The sequence below is a fragment of the Chiloscyllium punctatum genome, chromosome 19 (genome assembly GCF_047496795.1).
Source record: "Chiloscyllium punctatum isolate Juve2018m chromosome 19, sChiPun1.3, whole genome shotgun sequence".
Classification (NCBI taxonomy): domain Eukaryota; kingdom Metazoa; phylum Chordata; class Chondrichthyes; order Orectolobiformes; family Hemiscylliidae; genus Chiloscyllium; species Chiloscyllium punctatum.
Window position 1 is genome coordinate 71,413,539 of NC_092757.1, and position 15,392 is coordinate 71,428,930.

Genomic DNA, 15,392 nt, shown 5'->3' on the forward strand with positions numbered 1-15,392 from the left:
AGCATGTCTGCACCTTCTGTTCGGGGAATAGCACTCTGGCCATCTGTGCAGAGGATCAGTTCTGTGTCAGCTGGTCAACTTCTCTTCTGCGATATCGCTTTGTTTAATAAACTGCTTGTCAATTTCACCGCGATCCTCATTTGGGGTCTCTGATTCATTGGGCTGAATTTCTCCTACAAAAGTTTAGTCAATAATACGGTGGGTATTGAAGCTGTGTCCCCGAAGCATCAGCCTTTGCCTCTGGATTACTAGTCAGAGGACATGACTACTACAATACCACTTCACCCTAAATTTGTACCACCACCCTAAATTTGAGTGGGCTGTTTTATATTTGCAAAGTTTTGAAGAGTGTTGCTGATTCTGAAGGTTTGGATATTTTACTATCACAAACTCTAATTCCCTTCCCCAGTACAGTAATCTATTGAATTTGTAGAGATGATATGGTCAATGTATAAGCACCAATATTCTAATTTAACATAGCATAAGATTTCACAGAATGGACATTGTGCCAGAAAGAACAGAGAATACTTGAAGTGCATCATAGAATGATTAGCAGATGCAAAGAATAAGAAATGCTCATATTTCAACTGATTGCTTAGCTTCAATCTTTTACTTCTCACATTCTGTTCCTGCACATCTCCATCCTTTCATTTACTCTTTAACATTGCCAATTTCTTATAATAATTGCATTTTTCATAGGTAGGCCTTTTATGGAATCATCAAAGTCTCCAGAACATAAAAAGCCCATCAGATCTGCACCAGTCAAAAGCAAGCACCCATTTTAATCCTATTTTCCAGCACTTGGCTCATAGTCTTTTATGCCTTGGCATTGTAAGTGTACATTTACACGCTTCTTAAATGTAAATAGGTTTTCTGTTTCTATCAGCCTTTTAGGCAGTGAGTTCCAGACACTCACTAACCTAATGGTACACACATTCTCACCTATGTTGCTGTGGAGTTAAATGGTGGATTATATTTTGCTCTCTGTGCAAATCAAAGGAAAACTCTTCTTGGGGGAACAAAAGAATATGAACTTGCAAATTTACAGCTCTAGCTCAGATCATCACTGTCCATACCCATGTAATTTTCAAATAGGCTGCCCCAGTGAATCAGGCTCTGTGCCCAGAGCTGTGAACATATGCTTAGGTTTACTATTGTTTATAAAGTTTGAACAACTATTCATTTGTATTCAATTAGTGTTTGTTGGCATGTGCAGCCCTTAGCTCATTGAGGCAGGACTAAACCTATCTGTTAGTACACATATGAATTGATTCTCAGCAGTCCACAGTTAGTAAATGTATCTGCAGCTAAGAAAAACACCATTAATTTCAAAGAATGAGTCCTCAAGTGTGCTGGTCTTTGCATGAAAAGAATGGAAATGTTGCTTTCTGCAAAAATAATTTAAGCTGTTGCATGGTAGGTGGTGTGCACAGATCATAACAATAGTTCTGCTTCTAAATAATAGTTGCTAGAAGGAAAATTAAGTGCAAGAGGTTAATTTGACATATAGCTGCACTGTGCTAAAACTCTTACATCTACACTTAGTAAATGCAATGGCTCATTTAAAAATTATTTTACTTGCTAATTTATCAACGTATGAATTTAATAAAAGTTAGGTTAGGTAATGGATCAATGAACAAAATTGTGCCATTAAAACGGTTCACATAATTTATACTAATGAGTCAATCTCCTAAAAAGAAATGAAGTATTGTTGGAAGCATGCTTCATCAATTCATTAACCACCATGTGATTAATGAGATGTCTTTTGAAAACATTTAAGCATTCTGTCTTCATTTAATAGAAAGTATAGATCAGTTCATTTGGTATGCTTGAATGCATACATTAAAATGAGTTGCACAATTGTAGCTGAAAACAGACTTTGAAGCTGCACATTTAAAACAAGTACAGCAAGATAGTTTCCATCGTCTAATGAATTACTAATTGAGGGTCGATGTATCAAAGGCTCATTTAATATATGTCGCAAAATATTACCCATGTCTGAGATGCATATATACAACTTCAAGAATGCAAACACCATTCCATAAACTTTGGTAATAAATACAGCAAGTGCTGGAGGCATTCAGCAAGTTTGGCAGCATCTGTGAAGAGAGAAACAGAGTCAGTGCTTCAAGTCCAGTATGACCTTTCTTTAGAAATACGAACCATCCCCGTTTCTTGGTATAGGAGACTTTGTAAACCAGGATGGCAAACAGCATTGTTTTATTCAAGGGGAAACTAGATAAACACACAAGAGTGAAAGGATTTAAGTGGAGTGCATCAGAGAAGCCTTAGTTGAAGTTTAAATGACAGCATTGAACTGTTGGGCAGAATGGTCCATCACTGTGCTGTAAACAAATGTTACATAATGTGAGTAAATATTATTTAATAAAATATTAAAATTCTAATCCAGTTGGTTCATTTTCTCATAACTGCCCCAAAAAACATTTTTTAAAGAGCTTTATATTGTCAAAGTATAACTATATAGTTAAAAATCACACCACACCAGGTTATAGTCCAACAGGTTTAATTGGAAGCACACTAGCTTTCGGAGTGACGCTCCTTCATCAGGTGATAGGTCTATAACCATATAGAATGAGATTGAACACAGTCACATTAGAAATAATCTATTCCTCTCAACCTCAAAATACTGCCATGATCATTTGACTTCCAAACTATAGTTAGAGCAGTACAGTCATACACACTATGGCTATTTTAGTTTTGGTTGAGTGGTTCTGAAATTGTTGCAATATTTGTACTTTGATTTTGGACTTGAACCAGAAATCAAATGGCCAAAAACTAAGGCAGGCAACCTGACCTCCTGCTTTCTGTTGCATGAAACTTAGATGCTTTTAATTCCGAGAACTTCATTTGCACAATCTTGGTCAGTTCCTCGCCTGAAATTGACAGAGGAAATACACCTGGCAAGTGGAGAAGCCAATTCCAAATATCATCTGATAGCAAGGCCTATTTTTCTTTGTTCTTTCAAAGGGATGTGGGGGTTGTTGACAAGACTAACATTTGCTGTCCATAACTGCTCTTGAAAACTGAGTAACTTGCTAAGCAATTTCAGAAGACAGTTGAGGGTCAGTTACATTGCTGTGGGTCTGGCGTCACATGTAGGTCAGATCAGGTATGGAAGACAGATTTCCTTCCCTAAGGAACACTAGTGAAGATATTTTGAAATCACACTGTTCAGAGATGTTATTACACATTTCTGGAGCAAGTGGAACCTGAACCCAGGCCTCCTGGCCCATTAAAGCCTCACCACAAAAGCCCAAGAGACATTAGTGACCCAGACGGGTTGTTATGACAATCTGATGGACCACTGGTCCACTTGGAATCGTGACAAACATTTTTTTTTGACTTGACAGGGTGCCCTCTCCTATCCTCCCACACCATTAAAAATGGATCATAGTTTGTCATGCTGACACAAGTGTTCAATTTCACTCTGATGTGGGGTGAAATAGCTCACAATATAACTTAGATCTGTGAGCTAAACATCAAATCCGAGACAAGGCACTCCAAGCTGTAATATAATGACAGACTTAGTTACAGGTCATTATCTTTATAGAATCATTAAAAAGAACAGAAAAAAAATTAATCTGTCCAGTCGCTTTTTCACTGATACTGCTGATAGTGTGTACTTATAGAATGAAAAAGATAATCAAAGTGGGTAGAATAATTTTTCAAGGCAAGAATGCCATTCTTTGAAGTTAAAGATGACTTTTTCTGTCGTTTTGGCTTTGATCAGATCTTTCATTGCCCTTCTTAAAGAAGTTTGAAGGCTTTTTCTATAGGCCTGACAGCTAGTCTGGCAGCATAACAAAATCACAAATTAGACAGTGAGGTGATTCGACACATGCTAATTTTGTTAAAGAAAGAAAGAATGCAAGAACTTGCATTTATCTAGATTCTTTCAGGATATTAAGACATTCACATCCACTGCTTTGTGGAGTATTCTCACTATTGTGAGGTTAGAAACAGAGAGTCATAGAGCATGGAAACAGACCCTTCGGTCCAACCCGTCCATGCCGACTAGATATCCCAACCCAATCTAGTCCCACCTGCCAGCACCCGGCCCATATCCCTCCAAACCCTTCCTATTCATATACCCATCCAAATGCCTCTTAAATGTTGCAATTGTACCAGCCTCCACCATTTCCTCTGGCAGCTCATTCCATACACGTACCACCCTCTGCGTGAAAACGTTTCCCCTTAGGTGTCGTTCATATCTTTCCCCTCTCACCCTAAACCTATGCCCTCTAGTTCTGGACTCCCCGACCCCAGGGAAAAGACTTTGTCTATTTATCCTATCTATGCCCCTCATAATTTTGTAAACCTCTATAAGGTCACCCCTCAGCCTCCGACGCTCCAGGGAAAATAGCCCCAGCCTGTTCAGCTTCTCCCTGTAGCTCAGATCCTCCAACCCTGGCAACATCCTTGTAAATCTTTTCTGAACCCTTTCAAGTTTTACAACATCTTTCCAATAGGAAGGAGACCAGAATTGCACGCAATATTCCAACAGTGGCCTAACCGATGTCTTGTACAACTGCAACATGACCTTCCAACTCCTGTACTCTATACTCTGACCAATAAAGGAAAGCATACCAAATGCCTTCTTCACTATCCTATTTACCTGCTGCTCCACTTTCAAGGAGCTATGAACCTGCACTCCAAGGTCTCTTTGTTCAGCAACACTCCCCAGGACCTTACCATTAAGTGTATAAGTCCTGCTAAGATTTGCTTTCCCAAAATGCAGCACCTCGCATTTATCTAAATTAAACTCCATCTGCCACTTCTCAGCCATTGGCCCATCTGGTCCAGATCCTGTTGTAATCTGAGGTAACCCTCTTCACTGTCCACTACACCTCCAATTGTGGTGTCATCTGCAAACTTACTAACTGTACCTCTTATGCTCGAATCCAAATCATTTATGTAAATGACAAAAAGTAGAGGGCCCAGCATCGATCCTGTGGCACTCCACTGGTCACAGGCCTCCAATCTGAAAGACAACCCTCCACCACCAGCCCCTGTCTTCTACCTTTGAGCCAGTTCTGTATCCAAATGGCTAGTTCTCCCTGTATACTATGAGTTTGAACCTTGCTAACCAGTCTCCCATGTGGAACCTTGTCGAACGCCTTACTGAAGTTCATATAGATCACATCTACTGCTCTTCCCTCGTCAATCCTCTTTGTTACTTCTTCAAAAAACTCAATCAAGTTTGTGAGACTTGATTTCCCACACACAAAGCCATGTTGACTCTCCTTAATCAGTCCTTGCCTTTCCAAATGCATGTACATCCTGTCCCTCAGGATTCCCTCCAACAACTTGCCCACAACTGACGTCATGCTCATTGGCCTATAGTTCCCTGGCTTGTCCTCACTACCCTTCTTAAAAAGTGGCACCATGTTTGCCAACCTCCAGTCTTCCGGCACCTCACCTGAGACTACTGATGATACAAATACCTCAGCAAGCAGCCCAGCAATCACTTCTCTAGCTTCCCACAGAGTTCTCGGGTACACACGATCAGGTCCTGGGGATTTATCCACCTTTATGCTTTTCAAGACATCTAACACTTCCTCTTCTGTAATATTGCAAGGTGTCACCATCTATTTCGCTACTTTCTATATCTTCCATATCCTTTACCACAGTAAATACTGATGACACACTTAGTATCTCCCCCATTTTCTGTGGCTCCACAAAGGTCATTTTGCTGATCTTTGAGGGCCCCTATTCTCTCCCTAGTTATCCTTTTGACCTTCATATATTTGTAAAAACCCTTTGGATTTGCCAAAACTATTTCATGTCCCCTTTTTACCCTCCTGATTTCCCTCTTAAGTATACTCCTACTGTCTTTATACTCTCCTAAGGACTCACTTGGTCTATCCTGGCTTTACCTTCCTTACGCTTCCTTCTTTTTCTTCACCAAACCCTCAATTTCTTAAGTCATCCAGCATTCACTATACCTACCAGCCTTCCCTTTCACCCTGACAGGAATATCCTTTCTTTGGATTCTTGTTATCTCATTTCTGAAGGCTTCCCATTTTCCAGCCATCCCTTTACCTGCAAACATCTGCCTCCAATCAGCATTTGAAAGTTCTTGAGGCAAAAACAATGACTGCAGATGCTGGAAAGCAAATACTGGATTAGTGGTGCTGGAAGAGCACAGCAGTTCAGGCAGCATCCAACGAGCAGCGAAATCGACGTTTCGGGCAAAAGCCCTTCATCAGGAATAAAGGCAGTGAGCCTGAAGCATGGAGAGATACCTTTATTCCTGATGAAGGGCTTTTGCCCGAAACGTCGATTTCGCTGCTCGTTGGATGCTGCCTGAACTGCTGTGCTCTTCCAGCACCACTAATCCAGTATTTGAAAGTTCTTGCCTAATACTATCAAAATTGGCCTTTCTCCAATTTAGAACTTCAACTTTTAGATCTGGTCTATCCTTTTCCATCATTATTTTAAAAATAATAGAATTATGGTTGCTGGCCCCAAAGTGCTCCCCCACTGACACCTCAGTCATCTGCACTGCCTTATTTCTCAAGAGTAGGTCAAGTTTTGCACCTTCTGTAGTAAGTACATCCACATACTGAATCAGAACATTTTCTTGTACACACTTAACAAATTTCTCTCCATCTAAACCCTTAACACTATGGCAGTCCCAGTCTATGTTTGGAAAGTTAAAATCCCCTACCATAACCACCCTATTCTTACAGATAGCTGAGATCTCCTTCCAAGTTTGTTTCTCAATTTCCCTCTGACTATTAGGGGATCTATAATATAATCCCAATAAGGTGATCATCCCTTTCTTATTTGTCAGTTCCACCCAAAAAACTTCCCTGGGTGTATTTCCAGGAATATTCTCCCTCAGCACAGCTGTAATGCTATCCCTTATCAAAAACACCACTCCCCCTCCTCTCTTGCCTCCCTTTCTATCCTTCCTGTAGTATTTGTATCCTGGAACATTAAGCTGCCAGTCCTGCCCATCCTTGAGCCATGTTTCTGTAATTGCTATGATACCCCAGTCCCATGTTCCTAACCATGCCCTGAGTTCATCTGCCTTCCTTGTTAGGCCTCTTGCATTGAAATAAATGCAGTTTAATTTATTAGTCCTGCCTTGTCCCTGTCTGTCCTGACTGTTTGACTCGCTTCTGTTCTCAACTGTACCAGTCTCAGATTGATCTCTTTCCTCACTCTCTCCCTGGGTCACACTTCTACCCCCTCCCCCCACCCTTCACCTTACTAGTTTAAATCTTCCCGAACAGGTCTAAGCAAATTTCCCTGCCAGTGTATTAGTCCCATTCCAATTTAGGTGCAATCCTAAATCTTGTACAGGTCACTTCTACCCCAAAAGAGATTCCAATGGTCCAAAAATGTGAATCCTTCTCCCATACACCAGCTCCTCAGCCATGCATTCATCTGCTCTATCTGCCTATTCCTGCCCTCACTATCTCATAGCACCGGGAGTAATCCAGATATTACTACTCTCGAGGACCTCCTTTTTAAGATCCTGCCTAACTTTCTGAAATCTCCCTTCAGAATCTCAACCTCTTCCTTTCCTATGTCGTTGGTTCCAGTGTGGACAGTGACCTCTTGCTGGCCCCTCTCCCCCTTGAGAACATTCTGCACCCTCTCTGAGACATCCTTGATCCTGGCACCAGGGAAGCAACACACCATTCTGATTTTTCACTGCTGGCCACAAAAACGTCTGTCTATACCTCGGACTAGAGACCCCCCTAACACAATTGATCGCTTGGAAGCTGACGTACAGCTCAGTGCATTAGAGCCAGTCTCAATACCAGAAACTTGGCTGTTCGTGCTACGTTTCCCTGATAATCCATCACCCCCTACACTTTCCAAAACAGTATACTTGTTTGAAATGGGTATATCCACAAAAGGCTCCTGCACTAGCTGCCTACCTCTCTCGCCCTTCCTGGAGTTAACCCATCTATGTGACTGTATCTGAGACATTTCCCCCCTTCCTTTCACTGCCACCCATCACATACTGTTGCTGTTGCAAATTCCTCATTACTTCTAACTGTGTCTCCAACCAATCCATTCGATTTGATAAGATTCACAAGCTTCTGTGCTGTGAACTTCGCCTAAACAGTTCTTCCAAGATCAGTTGTGAATTTCACTGTTAATTTTCCCATGACACAAATTATGAAAAGCCTCCTCCTGCAGTCAGTTTCCTCTTCTGTAATATGAACTCTTTTCAAGACATCATGATTTATTTCCCCAAGTTCCCTCGCTTCCATGTCCTTCTCCACAGTAAATACTGATGCAAAGTATTTGATTAGTCTCTCACCCATCTCCTGTGGTTCCACACATAAGTAGCCACTTAGGTTAAATGAAAGATTTAATAATTTATTAGTAACAGAGTACTTTATGAGAGCAAAGATAAGCAACAAGGTAATCTAATTAACATCTAAGATTTAAACCCAATTCTCTTTGATTCCAACTCCCACACACAAAGAAAGACAAACAGACATAGTTAAGCAATAAGTCACAAGGAAACAAAAATGAAATGTAACTGGCCAGTTCACTTGAGAGCAGACTATACGATCTGTAATCTCATAGGCACATGGAATTGTATCTTGGTTGGTTTCTGAAGACACTGATGCAAGCAAATAGCTTCTAGCAGGCTCTAAGGAATATTCATGTCATACTTGTAACTGAGATTCCAATCTCCAAACTTCCAATTAGCTAATATTGGGTGGATAATCAGGGAGCAATCAAACCACAGTCCTGTAGCTTTAGTAGAGACAATCCTTTTGATATAAACTTCATTCAAACCCAGTTCAAGCTTTGGCCACTCTTTGTTAGGCTGGTTGTCTCCCTGTGAGAGCTCTGTTAACTTTCAAACACCTGTTCAATGCATCTTCGGAACTGAAATATCTAATGCTCTTTGAACAAGAATCCTGCAATTGACTTCCAGGCCTAGCAAACATAAATTTATTTGATCTTTCTTTTTAAAGTAAGCTGCTGCTCACAGTCCAGCTGAAAAAAAATCCCACAATTAGTCAGCAAGTTTAAATATTAGCACATCTTAAAATATTTCTACTTGCCAGGATGATAGTGTGTTTGTGGTAAAGTTATTCATTTAGCATCATATTTAGCATTACTAGGTTTAGTTAGAATAGACAGTGCAGCAAGAAGTTTTGAAATGCAGACCTGGTGCTAAATGAACACTGTGCACTGATTATAATTTATGAGCTCTGTAATTGTTAGGTGCCATCTGCAAACTCCTTTAATAAAATGGCATTTGGTGTACTTCCTTGCAGACGTGTGCACACACATCTCAGACTCCACCTGTGAGCATTTCAAGACCATGCAATAGACGAGAAAGTGCACTACACATTGCAGTTTCTCCTCCTCTGTTCCCAGTCAGTGTCTCTGTTTTGCTAAGTGTGTGGAGATTTTGGAGGGCTAGGAGTTAGCCAGTCTGATCTCTACGGTCAATTAATCCCCTGATCCATGCTTTTGTGACACAAAACATCTTGCTGGAATCGTGATCTTTGAAAACCTACTCCGTTAGTTGCAATGATGTAGTTCATCAAACGAGAGTGAGGCAAATAATAAACTGTGCTTCTCCCAGACTGCAGTAAAAAGTCCCACGTAACAAAAAATAATTGGAATTATTCAGTCACTCTGTGATACATCAACCCTATTAATAGGAAGTGATAAATTACAATAGCATTGAGGTATTGATGATTGTGTGTATATATGAAAGATATGAGGGTTTTATTGACTTAGATGGAAAGACTGGTCAGAACTATACATATTTACTTGGCTGTGACAGGCATCTGTGGGTTGTGCCCATTCATACCTATTAGTTAACAACACTTAGAAAGTGAGCAGTTAACAAAGTGGATGTCTGACAGGATGGTGGTGCTCTGTTACCGGAGCAGTCAGTAATAGATTTTACTGCTGTTTGATTTGTGTGAAGTTAAATTCTACCCAGTAGCCAGTGCATGGTGCCTGGTGTACAACTGTATTGATTACTTTCTAAACATTAAACCCTTAAGGCTTTCATTCACATCAAATGGATAGGATGTGCGAACTGCATTAGCGCATCTCACATTGTAATTTCAAACAAAAGCATTTTCATCTTATGTGAAAGATATTGACTTTGATGACTTGCTGGACTCTTTCATAATATATTAGAAAATGATACTTTGCCTTTTGTAAACATTGTACTTAACAGCAATCCACATTTAAACAGGTTAAAAGGATTCAGCAGGGTAGCTACTGGGAAAATATTTCCACTGATAAGTCATTGAGAAAGAAAATAAAGAAGCATGTTTCCCAACTGAAGCTTTCCAAATTCAGATCAACATATAACTTTTGTGAGGGAAAGGTATCAAGAGATATGGAGTAATTGGAACTGAGGTCCAGGCCAGAGGGGCTGAATAGCAGCCATGTTTCAATATCACCAAAAAATTCAAGTTTACCATTATGGAATCTTACAACAGAGGAGACTATTCAGCCCATCATTCCACTTTTTGTTATGAAAGATGAATAGCTTCAATAAAAATGTTAAATTTACATACACCATGGGTGGCATGATGGCACAGTGGCTAGCGCTGCTGCCTCACAGCGCCAGAGATCTGGGTTCAGTTCCCGCCTCAGGCGACTGACTGTGTGGAGTTTGCACATTCTCCCCGTGTCTGCGTGGGTTTCCTTCGGGTGCTCAGGTTTTCTCCCACAGTCTAAACATGTGCAGGTTAGGTGAATTGGCCATGCTAAACTTCCTGTAGTGTTAGGTAATTGTAGTTGTTAGGTGTTGTCGGGGAAATGTCGGGGAAAAAGGGGTAAATGTCGGGGAACGGGTCTGGGCGGGTGGCGCTTCGGAGGGTCGGTGTGGACTTGTTGGGCCGAAGGGCCTGTTTCCACACTGTAAGTAATCTAATCTAATCAAAACCAAATTGCAAAAGACAAGCAAAGATGAGATTTTTTGTGTAAATGTACAATTTACACATTTACGTAGGCACCATCCAACCAAAATTACCTGGACCAGATAAATGGAGTTTTGATAAGGAACAGCTCAACTTGCAACAGCGATATATTGTACCCATGGTCAACTGCTTCATATAAAGCAAACTTGCTGTCATTATTTTCATTCCTAGTCCCTACTGTTCTAAGCACTTCAGGAATGTGGACCTGTTGTCCAGCTTACATAGATAACAAGATCTAATTTATTGGGAATCAGTGATGAACGGAAAACACTCCATTCTCAGTAAATACATCAGGGGAAGTAGACAGGAAACCATTTGGAAACCAGCAAGCTAAAGTATGAGCTTTAAAAAAAATTGCTGCTCTAATTTACCAGCCACCTGGGAGTGATGATAATGTTTTGATGTAGCCTCTCACAAAGGCTAGTCATAATTCCCTTCTTGAACCTGCCTGCGTGTGCTCTCTGCTTCAGCAGGAACTGTCACTGAGCTTATTTTGTATTCCACATGTCAGGCATTGTCTAAGGCAGATGAAAGCTACCACCCGGGGAGGTACACCGTCTTGGTCTGCCCCCTTCACGAGTTCTACAACCTTCACTAGCAAATCTTTAAAAAGCAATTAAATAAGCATTGTGTGTGGAATTGTTATAACTGTTAATACAAGTAATGAACCAGAATCAGTGTTTAGACTGCGAGTTAGCAATTACTACAGGCAGCCAGAAAAATCATTTGGGATTAAGTACATTTTAATGAAACGCACTCGGCAGCTTCATCTATTTCAGAATTGTGTTGCCATGCAGGTTTTGCCGTGCTGACAAGCCGAGAGGTATAATTATATTAAATAGTGGAGAAAGAGGTGATGTTAATATTTGACGCAGATAATGCTTTTGCTCGCGGCAATCATGTTAAGTGACCATGGCTCTGCACTGCTACTGAAATATTGTTTACTAATCATACAATTTAGCAGAAAATGAAAAGATAAGAGAACACCCTTCATATATCCAAATAATCAAAATTAATAAGACCGTGTATTAAATTTGCTGTAAAGTGAAGCCGGTTATTGTGAAATTGAGATCAATGTATTTTCCTTTCCCCAAGTTAGGTTCTCTGATTCATTCCACAAAGAAATCCTTGAATATTATAACAACGGAACAACGGAAGATATCAGAACAAATGTTCTCTTAAGTAATTCTGGTTTAGCCACAACATTTTGAAAGCAGGTATATTTTAAATCTTGTCAAGAGGCCAAGAAGGTGTCAGTGGCCAGTTCAGGAAGTCAGCTGACCACCAGCTTGTCAAGGGCACTTAGGGATAGGCAATAATGATGCCCATTGAAATAACTGCACAGAAGATGGTGTCCCATCACCAATTCACCCTTTCTTCACAACAGCACAGTACATAGACTCTGACCAGCCAGCTCAGGGTCAGTCCCAGGAGACTCATTGATTCTCCTGTTTATATCAGTCAGCCAGGGCTCCCTGATTGGACCCAGGTTAACAACCCCAAGAAGCTCACAGTCAATGAGATCCACCTGGCCCTTGTTCCAACCATTACACCTATTTAAAAGTTTAAAGGCTACAATTGCGAGTATGCATTGAGGTAATTAAGGTTGGGTGGCTTTTGAAGTATTACAGTAGACTGTTAACAGAAAGAACAATAAGCCTAGGTTCCTAGATTACCAAAAAGCTATTTCCTAATGCAAAGTACACAAAGTACACACATTACAGAGAGTTGTAAATGCAGCCCAGGCCATCACACAAACCAGTGCGTGATGGACTTCCTTCTATTGAGTCCATCCATACTTCAGCTGCCTCATGAAAGCAGCCAACAGAATCAAAGACCCCTCCCACCCTGGTTTTCCTGCCATTGGGCAGAAGACACAGAAGTTTAAAACACGCACCAACAGATTTAAGAACTGTTTTGTCGCAACTGTTGTCAGACTTGTGACTGGACCTCTCATACATTAGAGCTGATCTTTCTCTGCACCTTCTCTGGAGCTGTAACACTATATTCTACATTCTGTTCAATTACCCTGATGTACTCACATAAGTATTGTTTTGCCTGTGTAGTGCACAAAACAATATTTTTCACTGTATCTCAATACATGTGACAATAATAAACCAAATCAAAGCCCAGATCACCAGTAATGATCAGAACTAGTTGATCAGAGTGATCAGTGATGATCAGATTGGACCAACTATGAAGCCCTAACAGTTGAACAACCCACTGACTACTTAGACTTGTATTTGGATAGGATATGAAAGGGTGGTTGGTGCCGTTGAATTTTGATTCCTGCACCCATTAGATAATTGAGGCAAGAAGTTTTTTTTTAAAAAATTACATTTTTAGTTTCCCACAGACATATCCAAACATCTGTTCATTATTCAAGGAAACGCATTCGGAAAAATAAAATGAAACTCCTCCATCAATAGCTGCTCTGTTCTTGCAAATCAGTTGTAGGCTACAGAGTAAATTACAATCTGGGTCCATTTATTTCGGTATGTTAAAAGGATTGTTATAGCGCTTCATAATACTTTGCTAAAGGACTTCCACATCTTCACCATTCACTGAGTAAATTAGTTCTTCTTTCTCCACAATAGGAAGTACTGCCAAACTTTAAAGATTTCTAGCATTCAAGTTATCTTAAAACAAAAAACAAATGGCTTGGCTCTTAAGTAAGACAATGGAAAGCTTTCAACTCACTTCAGTAGAAAATCAAACACATAAGAAATGTTTGAGGAGAACTGATGCCAAAGTGAAGTGGCTGTGATATGGATTCTGGCAATATTTTTATTTTAGATGAAATAAAAGCTGTCAAAATATTATTGCCACTTCACTTTGATTTATTGAAGACTGCTAAAACATGCTGGCATTTGCAAAACCGCATACACGTTAACATACATGTGTTAAGTAAAGTTTAACTTCGTAAAAATATCAACAGAGTCACCCGTGTGAATGTCTATTCTTAGACAGTTTGATTGCACTAAAAAAAAACTAGAACAGTATCAGAAAATATGACAAGTACTGATCCATCAACATTGTGAGTGTAACTTCCTTGTCAGATATAAAATGCCTGAACCATGAAAGTGCACAAGAAAAATAAACTTGATTTTTGAAATTAATAATTCAAAAACCAATTGCAAATATAACTGAACAGCAATGATTACATAAATTGATGAAAGACAAATTGTTCACCGAGAATTCATGAGCATTGACCAAACAAAAGTAGCTGGCTTAACCTTTTACCAATTAAAAAAAAAAGAGCTTAATTAGACTAACAATCTAGAGACCAGAATTGGAATGTTTTATTAAATTGTTTTGAACAAATCTGGTCATTCAAGAGCTAGCAGTGAATTTAGCCAGGAAACTCACCAGATTTGTAACACTCAAAAGGCACAATCCTTCCAAAAACGAACTGTGTCACTATTACCTGGTCTGGTTTCCAATGTCACTCTGTTTCATAGCTTCTATAATGCTCTCATGTTCAATAAAAGTAACACTGTCAAAATAGATCTCAACTTGAAAATTAATTATTAAAATGGAAAGACAGAACTCAGGTCAAATGTAAATGTAAATTTGAATCTTCACAAACAATAATTACTGATACATAAAATGATATGAAGCTATTTTGAATTGATTAATCATTTAACAATTAAAACAACCCAACATTAAACCAACATGTCAAATGATGTTACTGCCTTTTGTTGTAATCCCAGTTGATAGTAATCCTAGGCTATTTGGATCCTGGAGTGGAATCTGGCTGAAAAATCATAAATTTACTTCTTGCATTTAGTTCCTATAGTGATTAGGCACTGCATATATTCAAAGGAGGCTGCATATGTTCTTTAACTCAAGAACACAAGCTTATTCCCCCAAAGAAAAGGAAAGACAAGGCTATCCACATGAAACAGTTAGATAGATCTTATGATAATGAGCAAAAAACAAATTTTAACCTATTTCCAAACAATATCCTTTGTAGATACTCAATCCCAAAGAAATATAACTTCTGTCGCAACTCTTTAATTTCTTACATAACTCAGCTTTTCTCAGCTTTTGGTATTGTACATTATGACTCCTTTCCAGTTATGCTGACCTGACTGTGCTTTCAGTACATTTCTTTGCACAATCGCAGGATATGGGTGCCACTTACTGGGCCAGTGTTCATTGTCCATCTCCCGTTTCCCTTAAGGAAGTGGTTGTTATACAGCTTTGTTGAACTGCTGCTGTCCATTAGATGTAGGTATACTCACAATATTTTGAAGGACATAGTTCAGGGATTTTGAACCAGGTGGACTAAAGAAATGATGCTATATTTCCAAGTCAGGATGGTCAATGGCTTAGAAGGGAACCTGCAGTGAACTAAATGCTTTTGTCCTTCTTGACAGCAGTTCTCATGGGTTTGGAAGGTGCTGGCTAAGGAACCTTGGTGAACTTCTGCAT